The sequence below is a fragment of the Pan troglodytes genome, chromosome 13 (genome assembly GCF_028858775.2).
Source record: "Pan troglodytes isolate AG18354 chromosome 13, NHGRI_mPanTro3-v2.0_pri, whole genome shotgun sequence".
Lineage (NCBI taxonomy): Eukaryota > Metazoa > Chordata > Mammalia > Primates > Hominidae > Pan > Pan troglodytes.
In genome coordinates this window covers 10,920,478-10,939,637 of record NC_072411.2, presented here as the reverse complement: position 1 = coordinate 10,939,637, position 19,160 = coordinate 10,920,478, and positions in this window count along the sequence as shown.

Here is a 19,160-nt window from a genome sequence, read left to right as displayed (position 1 = left end):
ATATTTATACAGATAGCGGTATAGATATTTCCACGTTTATACAGATCGTCGTGTAGATATTTCCATGTTTATAGAGATGGCGGTGTAGATATTTCCATGTTTATATAGATGGTGGTGTAGATATTAACATGTTTATACAGATAGCGGTGTAGATATTTCCATGTTTATACAGATGGCGGTGTAGTTATTTCCATGTTTATAGAGATAGAGGTGTAGATATTTCCATATTTATACAGATAACGGTGTAGATATTTCCATGTTTATAGAGATAGCGGTGTAAATATTTCCATGTTTATACAGAGCACGGTGTAGTTATTTCCATGTTTATAGATATAGCGGTGTAGATATTTCCATGTTTATACAGATATCGGGTTAGATATTTCCATGTTTATACAGACCGCGGTGTAGATATTTCCATGTTTATTCAGATAGCGGTGCAGATATTTCCATGTTTGTACAGATGGCGGTGTTGATATTTCCATCTATACACAGATGACCGTGTATATATTTCCATGTTTATACAGATAGCGGCACAGATATTTCCATGGATATGTAGATGGCGTTCTAGATATTTCCATGTTTATACAGATAGCGGTGTAGTTATTTCCATGTTTATAGAGATAGCAGTGTAGATATTTCCATGTTTGTACAGATGGCTGCGTAGATATTTCCATGTTTGTACAGATGGCAGTGTAGATGTTTCCATGTTTATACAGATGGCGCTGTAAATATTTCCATGTTTATACAGATGGCAGTGTAGATATTTCCATTTTTAAACAGATATCGGTGTAGATATTTCCAAGTTTACAGAGATAGCGGTGTAGGTATTTCCATCTTTGCACAGATTGCGGTGTAGATATTTCCATGTTTATAGAGATGGCGGTGTAGATATTTCCATGTTTATAGATATCACGGTGTAGATATTTCCATGTTTATACAAATCGTGGTGTAGATATTTCCATGTTTATACAAATCATGGTGTAGATAGTTCCATGTTTATACAGATCGTGGTGTAGATATTTCCATGTTTATAGAGATACCGGTGTAGATATTTACATGTTTATACAGACCGCAGTGTAGGTATTTCCATGTTTATAGAGATAGCGGTGTAGATATTTCCATGTTTGTACAGATAGCGGTGTTGATATTTCCATCTATACACAGATGGCCGTGTAGATATTTCCATGTTTATTCAGATGGCGGCACAGATATTTCCAAAGACATGCAGATGGCGTTGTAGTTATTTCCATGTTTATACAGATAGCGGTGTAGGTATTTCCATGTTTACACAGATGGTGGTGTAGATATTTCCGTGTTTATACACATGGCGGAGTAGATACTTCCATCTTTATGGAGATGGCAGTGTAGATATTTTCATGTTCATAGAGATGGCGGTGTAGATATTTCCATATTTATAGAGATAGCGGTGTAGATATTTCCATCTTTCTGCAGATGGCAGTGTAGATATTTCCATGTTTATACAGATGGCCGTGTAGATATTTCCATATTTATACAGATGTCTGTGTAGATATTTCCATGTGTATACAGATGGTATTGTAGCTATTTCCATGTTTATACAGACGGTGGTGTAGATATTTCCATGTTTATTCAGATGAATGTGTAGATATTTCCATGTTTTTACAGATGGCAGTGTAGATATTTCAATGTTTATATAGATGGCGATGTTGATATTTACATGTTTATACAGATAACGGTGGAGATATTTCCATGTTTATACAGAGAGCAGTGGAGATATTTCCATGTGTATACACATAGCGTTGTACATATTTCCATGTTTATAGAGACACCGGTGTAGGTATTTCCATGTTTATACAGATAGCGGTGCAGATATTTCCATGTTTACACAGATGCCTATGCAGATATTTCCATATTTATACAGAGGGCTGTGTAGATATTTCTATATTTATACAGATGGCAGTGTAGATATTTAAATGTTCCTACACATGACTGTGTAGGTATTTCCATGTTTATACAGATGTCTTTGTAGTTATTTCCATGTTTATAGAGATAGCGGTGCAGATATTTCCATGTTTATACAGATAGCGGTGTATATATTTCCATGTTTCTACAGATCATGGTGTAGATATTTCCATGTTTATAGAGATACCGGTGTAGATATTTCCATGTTTATAAAGACCGCAGTGTAGATATTTCCATGTTTATAGAGATAGCAGTGTAGATATTTCCATGTTTGTACAGATGGTGGTGTAGATATTTCCATGTTTATACAGATGGCTGTGCCGATATTTCCATGTTTATACAGAGTTCTCTGTAGATATTTCCACGTTTATATAGATGACAGTGGAGATATTTCCAGGTTTATACAGATGACTGTGTAGATATTTCCATGTTAATACAGATGGCGGTGTAGATATTTCCATGTTTATACAGATAGCGGTGTAGATATTTCCATGTTCATAGAGATAGCAGTTTAAATATTTCCATCTTTATACAGATAGTGGTGTAGATATTTCCATGTTTATACAGATGGTGGTGTAGATACAGCCATCTTTCTGAATATGGCAGTGTAGATATTTTCATGTTTACATAGATGGTGGTGTAGATATTTGCATGTTTATAGAGATGGCGGTGTAGATATTTCCATGTTTATATAGATGGCAGTGTAGATATTTTCTTGTTTATGTAGATGGCGTTGTAGATACCTCCATGTTTAAAGAGATGGCGGTGTGTATATTTCCATGTTGATGGAGATAGCGGTGTAGATATTTCTATGTTTCTACAGATGACTGTGTAGGTATTTCCATGTTTGTACAGATGGCAGTGTATATATTTCCATGTATATAGATATAGCGGTGTAGATTTTCCATGTTTATGCAGATTGCGGTGGAGATATTTCCATGTTTATACAGATGGCTGTGCCGATATTTCCATGTTTTTACAGAATTCTCTGTAGATATTTCCGTGTTTATATAAATGACAGTGTAGATATTTCCAGGTTTATACAGATGACTGTGTAGATATTTCCATGTTAATACAGATGGCGTTGTAGATATTTCCATGTTTATACAGATAGCGGTGTAGATATTTCCATGTTCATAGAGATAGCAGTTTAAATATTTCCATCTTTATACAGATAGTGGTGTAGATATTTCCATGTTTATACAGATGGCGGTGTAGATACAGCCATCTTTCTGAATATGGCAGTGTAGATATTTTCATGTTTACATAGATGGTGGTGTAGATATTTCCATGTTTACAGAGATTGCGGTGCAGATATTTCCATGTTTATAGTGCAAGTGCTGTAGATATTTCCATGTTTATAGAGATAGCGGTGTAGACATTTCCATATTTATACAGGTAGTGGTGTAGGTATTTCCATGTTTATACAGATGGCGGTGTAGATATTTCCATGTTTCTAAAGATGGCGGTGTAGATATTTCCTTGTCTATACAGATAGCGGTGTAGATATTTCCAAGTATACACAGATAGCGGTGTAGATATTTCCATGTTTACACAGATAGCCGTGGAGATATTTCCCTGTTTATACAGATAGCAGTGGAGATATTTCCATGTTTATACAGATAGCGGTGTAGATATTTCCATGTTTATACTGATCGTGGTGTAAATATTTCCATGTTATAGAGATGGCGGTGTAGATATTTCCATGTTCATAGAGATAGCGGTGTTGATTTTTAAATGTTTATAGAAATAGCGGTGTGGATATTTCTATGTTTATACAGATAGTTGTATGGATATTTCCATGTTTATAGAGATGGCGGTGTACATATTTCCATGTTTCTACAGATCACGGTGTAGATATTTCCTTGTTTATACAAATAGCGGTGTAGATATTTCCATGTTTATACAGATAGCGGTGTAGATATTTCCATGTATATACAGATGGCTGTGTAGATATTTCCATGTTTATACAGATGGCTGTGTAGATATTTCCATGTTTATACAGATGATTTTGTAGGTATTTCCATTTTTATACTTATGGCGGTGTAGATATTTCCATGTATATAGAGATAGCTGTGTAGATATTTCCATGTTTACACAAATAGCAGTCTAGATATTTCCATGTTTATACAGATCGCGGTGTAGATATTTCCATGTTTATACAGATCGCGGTGTAGATATTTCCATGTTTATACAGATAGTGGTGTAGATATTTCCATGTTTATACAGATGGCGGTGTAGATATATCCATGTTCATAGAGATAGCAGTGAGGATATTTGCATGTTTATACAGATAGCAGTGTAGATATTTCCACTTTTATAGAGATAGCGGTTTAGATATTTCACATTTATACAGATAGCGGTGTAGACATTTCCATGTTTATACACATTGGGTGTAGATATTTCCACTTTTATAGAGATAGCGGTTTAGATATTTCACATTTATACAGATAGCGGTGTAGACATTTCCATGTTTATACAGATTGCGGTGTAGATATTTCCATGTTTATAGAGATAGCTGTGTAGATATTTCCACCTTTATACAGATGGCGGTGTAGATATTTCCATCTTTCTACAAATGGCAGTGTAGATATTTCCATGTTTATAGAGATGGCGGTGTAGATATTTCCATGTTTATATAGATGGCAGTGTAGATATTTTCTTGTTTATGTAGATGGCTTTGTAGATACCTCCATGTTTAAAGAGATGGCGGTGTGTATATTTCCATGTTGATGGAGATAGCGGTGTAGATATTTCCATGTTTATAGAGATAGCGGTGTAGTTATTTCCATGTTTATACAGATAGCGGTGTAGATATTTCTATGTTTCTACAGATGACTATGTAGATATTTCCATGTTTGTACAGATGGCAGTGTAGATATTTCCATGTATAAAGATATAGCGGTGTAGATTTTCCATGTTTATACAGATTGCGGTGGAGATATTTCCATGTTTATACAGATGGCTGTGCCGATATTTCCATGTTTATACAGAGTTCTCTGTAGATATTTCCTTGTTTATATAGATGACAGTGTAGATATTTCCAGGTTTATACAGATGACTGTGTAGATATTTCCATGTTAATACAGATGGCGGTGTAGATATTTCCATGTTTATACAGATAGCGGTGTAGATATTTCCATGTTCAAAGAGATAGCAGTTTAAATATTTCCATCTTTATACAGATAGTGGTGTAGATATTTCCATGTTTATACAGATGGCGGTGTAGATACAGCCATCTTTCTGAATATGGCAGTGTAGATATTTTCATGTTTACATAGATGGTGGTGTAGATATTTGTATGTTTATAGAGATGGCGGTGTAGATATTTCCATGTTTATATAGATGGCAGTGTAGATATTTTCTTGTTTATGTAGATGGCGTTGAAGATACCTCCATGTTTAAAGAGATGGTGGTGTGTATATTTCCATGTTGATGGAGATAGCGGTGTAGATATTTCCATGTTTATAGAGATAGCGGTGTAGTTATTTCCATGTTTATACAGATAGCGGTGTAGATATTTCTATGTTTCTACAGATGACTGTGTAGATATTTTCATGTTTGTACAGACGGCAGTGTAGATATTTCCATGTATATAGATATAGCGGTGTAGATTTTCTATGTTTATACAGATTGCGGTGGAGATATTTCCATGTTTATACAGATGGCTGTGCCGATATTTCCATGTTTATACAGAGTTCTCTGTAGATATTTCCATGTTTATATAGATGACAGTGTAGATATTTCCAGGTTTATACAGATGACTGTGTAGATATTTCCATGTTAATACAGATGGCGGTGTAGATATTTCCATGTTTATACAGATAGCGGTGTAGATATTTCCATGTTCATAGAGATAGCAGTTTAACTATTTCCATCTTTATACAGATAGTGGTGTAGATATTTCCATGTTTATACAGATGGCGGTGTAGATACAGCCATCTTTCTGAATATGGCAGTGTAGATATTTTCATGTTTACATAGATGGTGGTGTAGATATTTCCATGTTTATAGAGATGGCGGTGTAGATATTTCCATGTTTATATAGATGGCAGTGTAGATATTTTCTTGTTTATGTAGATGGCGTTGTAGATACCTCCATGTTTAAAGAGATGGCGGTCTGTATATTTCCATGTTGATGGAGATAGCGGTGTAGATATTTCCATGTGTATAGAGATAGCGGTGTAGATATTTCCATGTTTATACAGATAGCGGTGTAGATATTTCTATGTTTCTACAGATGACTATGTAGATATTTCCATGTTTGTACAGATGGCAGTGTAGATATTTCCATGTATATAGATATAGCGGTGTAGATTTTCCATGTTTATTGAGATTGCGGGGGAGATATTTCCATGTTTATATAGATCACTGTGTAGATATTTCCATGTTTATACAGATAACGTTGTGGATATTTCCATCTTTATACAAACGGTGGTGTAGATATTTCCATGCTCCTACACATGACTGTGTAGTTATTTCCATGTTTATACAGATGGCGGTGTAGATATTTCCATATTTATAGAGATACTAGTGTAGATATTTCCAGGTTTACACAGATAGCGGTGTAAATATTTCCATGTTTATACAGATCGTGGTTTAGATATTTCCATGTTTATACAGATAACGGTGTATATGTTTCTATGTTTATACAGATAGCGGTGTATATATTTCCATGTTTGTACAGATGGCGGTGTTGATATTTCCATCTGTACACAGATTGCCATGTAGATATTTCTATCTTTATACAGATGGCGTTGTAGATATTTCCATGGATATGCAGATGGCGGTGTGGATATTTCCATGTTTATAGAGATGGCGGTGTAGGAATTTCCATGTTTATAGACATAGCAGTGTAGATATTTACATGTTTATATAGATGGCGTTGTAGATATTTCCATGTATCTACAGATGACTGTGTAGATATTTCCATGTTTGTACAGATGGCAGTGGAGATATTTCCATGTTTATAGAGACAGCGGTGTATATATTTCCAAGTTTATACGAATTGCGTTGGAGATAAGTCCAAGTTTATAAAGATAGCAATGGAGATATTTCCACATTAATACAGATAGCGGTGTAGATATTTCCATGTTTATACAGATAGCAGTGTAGATATTTCCATGTTTATACAGTTGGCTGTGCCGATATTTCCATGTTTATTCAGAGTTCTCTGTAGATATTTCCATGTTTATATAGATGACAGTGTAGATATTTCCAGGTTCATACAGATGACTGTGTAGATATTTCCATCTTAATACAGATGGAGGTGTAGATATTTCCATGTTTATAGAGATAGTGGTGTAGATATTTCCATGTTTATAGAGATAGCGGTTTAAGTATTTCCATCTTTATACAGATAGTGTTGTAGATATTTCCATGTTTATACAGATGGCGGTGTAGATACAGCCATGATTCTGAATATGGCAGTGAAGATATTTTCATGTTTACATAGATGGCGGTGTAGATGTTTCCATGTTTACAGAGATTGCGGTGTAGATATTTCCATGTTTATAGTGCAAGTGGTGTAGGTATTTCCATGTTTATAGAGATAGCGGTGCAGACATTTCCATATTTATACAGGTAGCGGTGTATTTATTTCTGTTTATAGAGATGGCGGTGTAGATATTTCCTTGTTTATACAGATAGCGGTGTAGATATTTCCATGTATATACAGATAGCGGTGTAGATATTTCCATGTTTACACAGATAGCGGTGGAGATATTTCCCTGTTTATACAGATAGCTATGTAGATATTTCCATGTTTATGCAGATAGCGGTGTAGATATTTCCATGTTTATAGAGATAGCGGTGTAGATATTTCCATGTTTATACAGATGGCTGTTTAGATATATCCATGTGTATACAGATGGCGGTGTAGATATTTCCATGTTTATACATATAGCAGTGTAGATATTTCCATGTTTACAGATATACCGGTAAAGATATTTCCATCTTTGCACAGATTGCGGTGTAGGCATTGCAAACTTTACACAGATAGCGGTTTAGATATTTCCAAGTATACACAGATACCTGTGTCGATATTTCCATGTTTACAGAGATATCATTGTAGATATTTCCATGTTTATACAGATAGCGGTGTAGTTATTTACACGTTGATACAGATAGCGGTGTAGATATTTTCAGGGTTATACAGATAGTTGTGTAGATATTTCCACGTTTTACAGATAGCTGTGTAGATATTTCCCTGTTTACACAGATAGCGTTGTAAATATTTCCATGTTTACACAGATAGCGTTGTAGATATTTCCATGCTTACACAGACTGCGGTGTAGATATTTCCAAGTTTACACAGATAGCTGTGTAGATATTTCCATGTTTACACAGATAGCGTTGCAGATATTTCATTGTTTATAGAGATAGCGGTGTAGGTATTTCCATGTTTTTAAAGATACCGGTGTAGGTATTTCTGTGTTTAAAAGGTAGCGGTGGAGATATTTCCATGTTTATACAGATAGCGGTGTAAAAATTTCCATGTTTATACAGATAGCGGTGTAGCTATTTCCATGTTTATACAGATAGCGTTGTAGATATTTCCATGTTTATAAAAATTGTGGTGTAGTTATTTCCATGTTGATACAGATAGCGGTGTAGTTATTTCCATGTTTATACAGGTAGCGGTGTAGAAAATCCCATGTTTATACAGATCACTTTGTAGATATTTCCATCTTTCTACAGATGTCAGTGTAGATATTTCGAAGTTTATACAGAAGTCTGTGTAGATATTTCCATCTTTATGCAGATGGCGGTGTAGATATTTCCATCTTTATAGAGATGGCGGAGTAGTTATTTCTATGTTTATAGAGATAGCGGTGAAAATATTTCCATGTTTATAGAGATGGTGGTGTAAGTATTTTCATGTTTATAGAGATAGCGGTGTAGATATTTCCATGTTTATACAGAAAACGGAGTTGTTATTTCGATGTTTATTCAGATAGCGGTGTAGATATTTCCATGTTTATACAGCTCGCGGTGTAGATATTTCCATCTTTATACAGATGACAGTGTAGATATTTCCATGTTTATACAGATAGCGGTGTAGATATTTCCATGTCTATACAGATAGCGGTGTAGGTTTTTCCATATTATACAGATTGCGGTGTAGATATTTCCAACTTTACACAGATGGCGGTGTAGATATTTCCATGTTTATACAGATGGCAGTGAAGGTATTTCCATGTTTATACAGATAGTGGTGTAGATATTTCCATGTTTATACAGATGGCGGTGTAGATACATCCATGTTTCTGAAGATGGCGGTGTATTTTCATGTTTATAGTGATGGCGGTGGAGATATTTCCATGTTTATACAGATGTCTGTGTAGATATTTCCATGTTTATGCAGATTGCAGTGTAGATATTTCCGTGTTTATAGAGATGGCGATCTAATTATTTTGAAGTATATAGAGATAGCGGTGTAAATATTTCCATGTTTATAGAGATGGTGGTGTAAGTATTTTCATGTTTATAGAGATAGCAGTGTAGATATTTCCATGTTTATACAGATAGCAGTGTTGTTATTTCCATGTTTATACAGATGGCGGTGTAGATATTTCCATGTTTATACAGCTCGCGGTGTAGATATTTCCATCTTCATACAGATGGCAGTGTAGATATTTCCATGTTTATACAGATAGCGGTGTAGATATTTCCATGTCTATAGAGATAGCGGTGTAGTTATTTCCTTATTTATACAGATTGCGGTGTAGATATTTCCATCTTTATACAGATTTCTGTGTAGATATTTCCATGTTTATACAGATGACAGTGAAGATATTTCCATGTTTATACAGATAGTGGTGTACATATTTCCATGCTTACACAGATGGCGGTGTAGATACGTCCATGTTTCTGAAGATGGCGGTGTAGATATTTTCATGTTTATAGAGATAGCAGTGTAGATATTTCTATATTTGTACAGATCGCGGTGTAGATATTTGCATGTTTATACAGACAGTGTTGTAGATATTTCCATGTTTATACAGATAGCGGTGTAGATATTTCCATTTTTATACAGATCGTGGTGTAGATGTTTCCATGTTTATACAGATAGCGGTGTAGATATTTCCATGTTTACAAAGATAGCGGTGTAGATTTTTCCATGTTTATAGAGATCGCGGTGTAGACATTTCCATCTATCCACAGATGGCAGTGTAGATATTTCTAAGTTTATACAGATGGCGGCGTAGATATTTCCATGTTTATACAGATGGCCCTGTAGCTATTTCTATGTTTATAGAGATACCGGTGTAGATAATTCCATGTTTATAGAGATGGCGGTGTAGTTATTTCAATGTTTATAGACATAATGGTGTAGATATTTCCATGTTTATACAGATAGCGGTGTAGAGATTTCCATGTTTATACAGTTCGTGGTGTAGGTATTTCCATCTTTATGCAGATGGCAGTGTAGATATTTCCATGTTTATAGAGATAGCGGTTAAGATAATTCCATTTTTACACAGATGGTGGAGTAGATAGTTCCATGTTTATGGATATGGCAGTGTAGATAATTTGATGTTTATAAAGATGGCGGTGTAGATATTTCCAGTCTTATATAGATGGCGGTGTAGATATTTCCATGTTTATAGAGATAGCTCTGTAATTATTTCCATGTGTATAGAGAAAGCGGTGTAGGTATTTCCGTCTTTATACAGATGGCTGTGTAAATATTTCCACGTTTGTGCAGAAGGCAGTCTAGGTAATTCCAGGTTTATAGAGATGCTGGTGCAGATATTTCCATTTTTATACAGATGGCGGCATAGATATTTCCATGTTTATAGAGATAGCGGTGTATATATTTCCATATTTATAGAGATAGCAATGTAGATATTTCCATGTTTATTCAGAGGGCGGTATAGATATTTCCATATTTATACAGACAGCGGTGTATTTATTTCCATGTTTATACAGAGAGACTTGTAGATATTTCCATGTTTATACAGATCGTGGTGTTGATATTTCCACGTTTATACAGGTAGTGGTGTTGGTATTTCCCCGTTTATACAGATATCAGTGTAGATATTTCCATGTTTATACAGCTCGGACTGCAGATATTTCCATCTTTATACAGACGGCAGTGTTGATATTTCCATGTTTACACAGATGGCGATGTAGATAGTTCCATGTTTATGGAGATGGCGGTGTAGATATTTTCATGTTTATAGAGATGGCGGTGTAGATATTTGCATGTTTATAGAGACTGTGGTGTAGATATTTCCAGGTTTATAGAGATTTCAGTGTAGGTATTTCCATGTGTATAGAGATAGCGGTGCAGATGTTTCCATGTTTATACTGATGGCTCTGTACACATTTCCATGTGTATACAGACGGCAGTGTAGATATTTCCATGTTTATAGAGATGGTGGTGTAGATATTTCCATGTATATACATATGATTGTGTAGATATTTCCATGTTTACAGATGGCAGTGTAGGCATTTCCATGTTTATAGAGATGGTGGTGTAGATATTTCCATGTATATACAGTTGACTGTGTAGATATTTCCATTTTTATTCAGATAGCGGTATAGATATTTCCATATATAAACAGATAGCGCTGGTGATATTTCCATGTTTATACAGAGAGCGATGTAGATATTTCCATGTTTATACAGATTGCTTTGTAGGTATTTCCATGTTTATAGAGGTAGCGGTGTAGATATTTCCATGTTTATACAGATGGCTGTGTAGATATTTCCATGTGTATACATGTCAGTGTAGATTTTTCCATGTTTATGCAGATAGAGGTGTAGATATTTCCATGTTTATAGAGACAGCGGTGGATATATTTCCACGTTTATACAGATGGATGTGTAGATATTTCCATGTGTATACACATTGGAGAATAGATATTTGTATGTTTATACAGATGGCAGTGTAGATATTTCCATGTTTATAGAGATAACGATGAAGAATTTCCATGTTTATACAGATAGAAGCGTAGATATTTCCATGTTTATGGAGATAGCGGTGTAGATATTTCCATATATACACAGATAGCGGTTTAGATATTTCCATGTTTATAAAGATCCCGGTGTAGATATTTCCATGTTTAAATAGATGGCGGTGTAGATATTTCCATGTTTATACAGATAGCCGCGTAGGTATTTCCATGTTTATACAGATAGCGGTGTAGATATTTCCATGTTTACAGAGATAGCGATGTAGATATTTCCATCTTTGCACAGATTGCGGTGTTGATATTTCCATCTTTACATAGATTGCGGTGTAGATATTTCCAAGTTTACACAGATAGCTGTGTAGTTATTTCCATGTTTACACAGATAGTGTTGTAGATATTTCCATGTTTATAGATATAGCGGTGTTGATATTTCCATATTTATTCAGATAGCGATGTAGATATTACCATGTTTATACAGATAGCAGTGTAGATATTTCCATGTTTACAGAGTTAGTGGTGTAGATATTTCCATCTTTGAACAGATTGCGGTGTATATCTTTCCATCTTTACACAGATTGCCGTGTAGATATTTCCAAGTTTACACAGATAGCTGTGTAGATATTTCAATGTTTACACAGATAGCGTTGTAGATATTTCCACGTTTATACACATAGCAGTGTAGATATTTCCAGGTTTATAGAGATAGCGGTGTAGATATTTCCATATTTATGGAGATGTTGATGTAGATATTTCCATGTTTTTACAGATAGCGGTGTAGATATTTCCATGTTTATACAGATAGCGATGTAGACATTTCCATGTTGATACAGATAGTGGTGAAGATATTTCCTTCTTTATACAGATAGCAGAGTAGATATTTCCAGGTTTACACAGATAGCGATGTAGATATTTCCATGTTTACACAGATAGCCGTGTAGATATTTCCAAGTTTATGCAGATGGCGGTGTAGATATTTCCATGTTTATGCAGATGGCGGTGTAGATATTGCCTAGTTTATAGAGATGGCGGTGTAGATATTTCCATGTTTATAGAGATAGCGGTGTAGGTATTTCCATGTTTATAGTGATAGCGGTGTAGTTATTTCCAGGTTTATACAGATAGCGGTGTAGATATTTCCATGTTTATTTGGATAGCGGTGTTGGTATTTCCATGTTTATTGGGATAGCGGTGTAGATAATTCCATGTTTATACAGATAGCTGTGTAAGTATTTCCGTGTTTATACAGATAGCGATGGAGATATTTAAATGTTTATACAGATGTCTGTGTAGATATTTCCATGTTTATACAGATGCCAGTGTAGATATTTCCATGTATATACAGATGGTGATTTAGATATTTCCATGTTTATACAGATGACTGTGTAGGTATTTCCATGTATATACAGATGTCGGTGTAGATATTTTCATATTTATAGGGATGCCAGTGTAGATATTTACATGTTTATACAGAGAGCGGTGTAGACATTTCCATGTTTATAGAGATAGCGGTGTAGATATTTCCATGTTTACAGAGATAGTGGTGTAGATATTTCCATCTTTGCACAGATTGCGGTGTAGATATTTCCAACTTTACACAGATATCGGTGTAGATATTTCCAAGTTTACACAGATAGCTGTGTAGATAGTTCCATGTTTACACTAATAGTTTTGTGGATATTTCAATGTTTATAGAGATAGCGGAGTAGTTATTTCCATGTTTATACAGACAGCGGTATAGATAATTCCATGTTTATACAGATAGCGGTGTTCGTATTTCCATGTTTATACTGACAGTGGTGGAGATATTTCCTTGTATATATTTCCATCTTTATTCAGAGAGTGCTGTACATATTTCCATGTTTATACAGATCACTGTGTAGATATTTCCATGTTTATACAGATAACGTTGTAGATATTTCCATCTTTATACAAATGGTGGTGTAGATATTTCCATGTTCCTACATATGACTGTGTAGTTATTTCCATGTTTATACAGATGGCGGTGTAGATATTTCCATATTTATAGAGATAGCAGTGTAGATATTTCCAAGTTTATACAGATAGCGGTGTAAATATTTCCATGTTTATACAGATCGTGGTGTAGATATTTCCATGTTTATACAGATACCGGGGTAGATATTTCCATGTTTAAACAGACTGCAGTGTAGATATTTCTATGTTTATACAGATAGCGGTGTAGATATTTCCATCTTTGTACGGATGGCGGTGTTGATATTTTCATCTGTACACAGATTGCCGTGTAGATATTTCCATCTTTATACAGATGGCGTTGCAAATATTTCCATGGACATGCAGATGGCGGTGTAGATATTTGCATGTTTATAGAGATAACGGTGTAGATATTTCCATGTTTATAGACATAGCGGTGTAGATATTTCCATGTTTATGTAGATGGCGTTGTAGATATTTCCATGTTTATACCGATAGCTGTTTTGGTATTTCCACGTTTATACAGATAGCGATGTAGATATTTCTATGTTTATATAGCTCGCGGTGCAGATATTTATATCTTTATACAGATGGCATTGTAGTTATTTCCTTATTCACACAGATGGCTGTGTAGGTGTTTCCATGTTTATACAGATGGCGGAGTAGATAGTTCCATGTTTATGGAGATGGCAGTGTAGATATTTTCATGTTTATAGAGATGGTGGTGTAGATATTTCCATGTTTATAGAGATAGCAATGTAGATATTCACATGTTTATACAGATGGCTGTGTAGGTATTTCCATGTGTATACAGATGGCATTGTAGATATTTCCATGTTTATACAGATGGTGGTGTAGATATTCCCATGTTTATACAGATGACTGTATAGGTATTTCCATGTTTTTACAGATGGCAGTGTAGATATTTCCATGTTTATAGAGATTCCGGTGTAGATATTTCCATGTTTGTACAGATGGCAGTGTTGATATTTCCATCTATACACAGATGGCCTTGTAGATATTTCCAAGTTTATACAGATGGCGGCATAGATATTTCCATGGATATGCAGATGCCGGTGTATGTATTTCCATGTATATACAGAAGGCTGTGTAGATATTTCCAAGTTTATACAGATGGCGGTCTATATATTTCCATGTATATACAGATGACTTTGTAAGTATTTGCATTGTTATACAGATGGCGGTGTACATATTTCCATGTTTATAGAGATAGCGGTGTAGGTATTTCCATGTTTATGGAGATAGCGGTGTAGATATTTCCATGTTTACACAGATGGCTGTGTAGGTATTTCCATGTGAATACAGATCGCATTGTAGATATTTCCAAGCTTATAGAGATGGTGTTGTAGATATATCTATGTTTATACAGATGACTGGGTAGATAATTCCATATTTTTAAAGATGGCACTGTAGATATTTCAATGTTTACAGAGATAGCTCTGTAGATATTTCCATATTCATACAGATGGCGCTGTAGATATTTCCATGATTACACAGATGGCAGTGTAGATATTTCCATGTTTATACAGATAGTGGAGTAGATATTTCCTTGTTTACAGAGATAGCGGAGTAGATATTTCCATCTTTGCACAGATTGCGGTGTAGATATTGCCAATTTTTCACAGATAGCGGTGTAGATATTTCGAAGTTTACACAGATAGCTGTGTAGATATTTCCATGTTTACAGAGATAGCATTGTAGATATTTCCATGTTTATACAGATAGCGGTGTAGTTATTTCCATGTTGAAACAGATAGCGGTGTAGATATTTCCAGGTTTATAGAGATAGCGGTGATGGTATTTCCACGTTTATACAGATAGCGATGTAGATATTTCCACGTTTATACAGATAGCGTTGAAGACATTTCCAGATTTATACAGATAGCGGTTTAGATATTTCCAAGTTTATACAGATAGCTGTGTAGATATTTCCACGTTTTACAGAGAGCTGTGTAGATATTTCCATGTTTACACGGATAGCGTTGTAAATATTTCCATGTTTACACAGATAGCATTGTAGATATTTCCATGTTTACACAGATAGCGGTGTACATATTTCCAAGTTTACACAGAGAGCTGTGTAGATATTTCCATGTTTACACAGATAGCGTTGTAGATATTTAATTGTTTATACAGATAGCGGTTTAGGTAATTCCATGTTGATACAGATACAGGTGTAGGTATTTCCATGTTTATACAGATAGCGGTGGAGATATTTCCATGTTTATACAGATAGCGGTGGAGATATTTCTATGTTTATACAGATAGCGGTGTAGATATTTCCTTGTTTACACAGATAGCGGTGTAGATATTTCCATGTTTATAGAGGCAGTGGTGAAGATATTTCCATGTTCATACAGATGCCTGTGTAGATATTTCCATGTATATAGATATAGTGGTGCAGATATTTCCATGTTTATAGAAATGGTGATGTAGATATTTCCATGTTTATGCAGATGACTGGGTAGGTATTTGCATGTTTATACAGATGGTGACGTAGATATTTCCATGTTTATAGAGATAACGGTGTAGATATTTCCATGTTTATGAAGATAGTGTTTTAGATATTTCCATGTTTATAGAGATTGCGATGTAGAGATTTCCATATTTATACAGATAGCGGTGTAGATATTTCCATGTTTATACAAAAGGCGGTGTAGTTATTTCCATGTTTATAGAGATGGCGGTGTAGATGTTTCCTTGTTTATAAAGATAGCGGTGTAAATATTTCCATATTTATAGAGATATCGGTGTAGATATTTCCATGTTTATACAGAGAGCGGTGTAGATATTTCCAAGTATTTCAGATAGTGGTGTAGATATTTCCATCTTTATACAGATAGCGGTGCAGATATTTCCATGTTTACACAGATAGCCGTGTAGATATTTCGATGTTTACACAGATAGAGTTGCAGATATTTCCATGTTTAAAAAAATAGCGGTGCAGATATTTCCATGTTTATACAGATAGCGGTGTCGGTATTTCCATGTTTATACAGATAGCGGTGTAGATATTTCCATGTTTATAGAGATGACTGTCTAGATATTTCCATGTTTATACAGATTTCCATGTAGATATTTGCACCTTTATACAGATGGTGTTGTAGATATTTCCATGTTTATACAGACGACTGTGTAGGTATTTCCATGTTTATACAGATGTCGGTGTAGATATTTTCATGTTTATATCGATAGCGATGTAGATATTTCCATGTTTATACATATAGCGTTGTAGACATTTCCATGTTTACAGAGATATCGGTGTAGATATTTCCATCTTTACACAGATTGCGCTGTAAGTATTGCCAAATTTAAACAGATAGCCGTGTAGATATTTCCAAGTTTACACAGATAGCTTTGTAGATATTTCCATGTTTACAGAGATAGCATTGCAGATATTTCCATGTTTATACAGATTGCGGTGTAGTTATTTCCATCTTGATGCAGATAGCGGTGTAGATATTTCCATGTTTATACAGGTAGCGGTGTAGAAATTCCCATGGTTATACAGATCGCTTTGTAGATATTTCCATCTTTCTACAGATGTCAGTGTAGACATTTCCATTTTTACACAGATAGTTGTGTAGATATTTCCAAGTTTACACAGATAGCTGTGTAGATATTTCCATGTTTACACAGATAGCGTTGTAGATATTTCCAAGTTTATACAGATTGCGGTGTAGATATTTGCATGTTTATACAAATAGCGGTGTAGATATTTCCATGTTTATACAGATAGCGGTGGAGATATTTCCCTTTTTATACAGATAGCGATATAGGCATTTCCAAGTTTATAGAGATAGCGGTGTAGATATTTCCATGTTTATACAGATGGCTCTTTAGATATTTCCATGAGTGTACAGATGGCGGTGTAGATATTTCCATGCTTATACAGATGGCGCTGTAGATATTTCCATGTTTATACAGATTGCAGTGTAGATATTTCCATGTTTATACAGATTACGCTGTAGTTATGTCCATGTTGATACAGATTGCGTTGTAGATATTTCCAGGTTTATACAGGTAGCCTTGTAGAAATTCCCATGTTTATACAGATCGCTTTGTAGACATTTCCATCTTTCTACAGATGTCAGTGTAGATATTTCCAAGTTTATACAGATGGCAGTGTAGATATTTCCATGTTTATACAGATGCCTGTTTAGATATATCCATGTTTATGCAGATGGCGGTGCAGATATTTCCATGTTTATAGAGATGGCAGTGTAGTTATTTCTATGTTTATAGAGATAGCAGTGTAATTATTTCCATGTTTACAGATATGGTGGTGTAAGTATTTTCATGTTTATAGAGATAGCGGTGTAGATATTTCCATGTTTATACAGATAATGGTGTTGGTATTTCCATGTTTATACAGATAGCGGTGTAGATATTTCCATGTTTATACAGCTCGCGGTGTAGATATTTCCATCTTTATACAGATGGCAGTGTAGATATTTCCATGTTTATACAGATAGCGGTGTATATATTTCCATGTCTATAGAGATAGCGGTGTAGGTATTTCCATACTTATACAGATTGCGATGTAGATATTTCCATCTTTATACAGATGGCGGTGTAGATATTTCCAGGTTTATAGAGATGGCAGTAAAGATATTCCCATGTTTATATATATAGTGGTGTAGATATTTCCATGTTTATACAGATGGCGGTGTAGATACATCCATGTTTCAGAAGATGGCGGTGTAGATATTTTCATGTTTATAGAGATGGCGGTATAGATATTACCATGTTTATACAGATGTCTGTGTAGATATTTCCAAGTTTATGCAGATGGCGGTGTAGATATTTCCATGTTTATAGAGATGGCGGTGTAGTTATTTCTATGTTTAGAGAGATAGCGGTGTAAATATTTCCATGTTTATAGAGATCGCGGTGTAATTATTTTCATGTTTATGGAGATAGCGGTGTAGATATTTCCATGTTTATACAGATAGCGGTGTTGGTATTTCCATGTTTACACAGATAGCGGTGTAGATATTTCCATGTTTATACAGCTCGCGGTGTAGATAATTCCATCTTTATACGGATGGCAGTTTAGATATTTCCATGTTTATAGAGATAGCGGTGTAGATATTTCCATGTCTATAGAGATAGCGGTGTAGGTATTTCCATATTTATACAGATTGCGGTGTAGATATTTCCATCTTTATACAGACGGCGGTGTAGGTATTTCCATGTTTATACAGATAGCAGTGAATATATTTCCATGTTTATACAGATAGTGGTGTAGATATTTCCATGTTTATACAGATGGCGGTGTAGATACATCCATGTTTCTGAAGATGGCGTTGTAGATATTTCCAA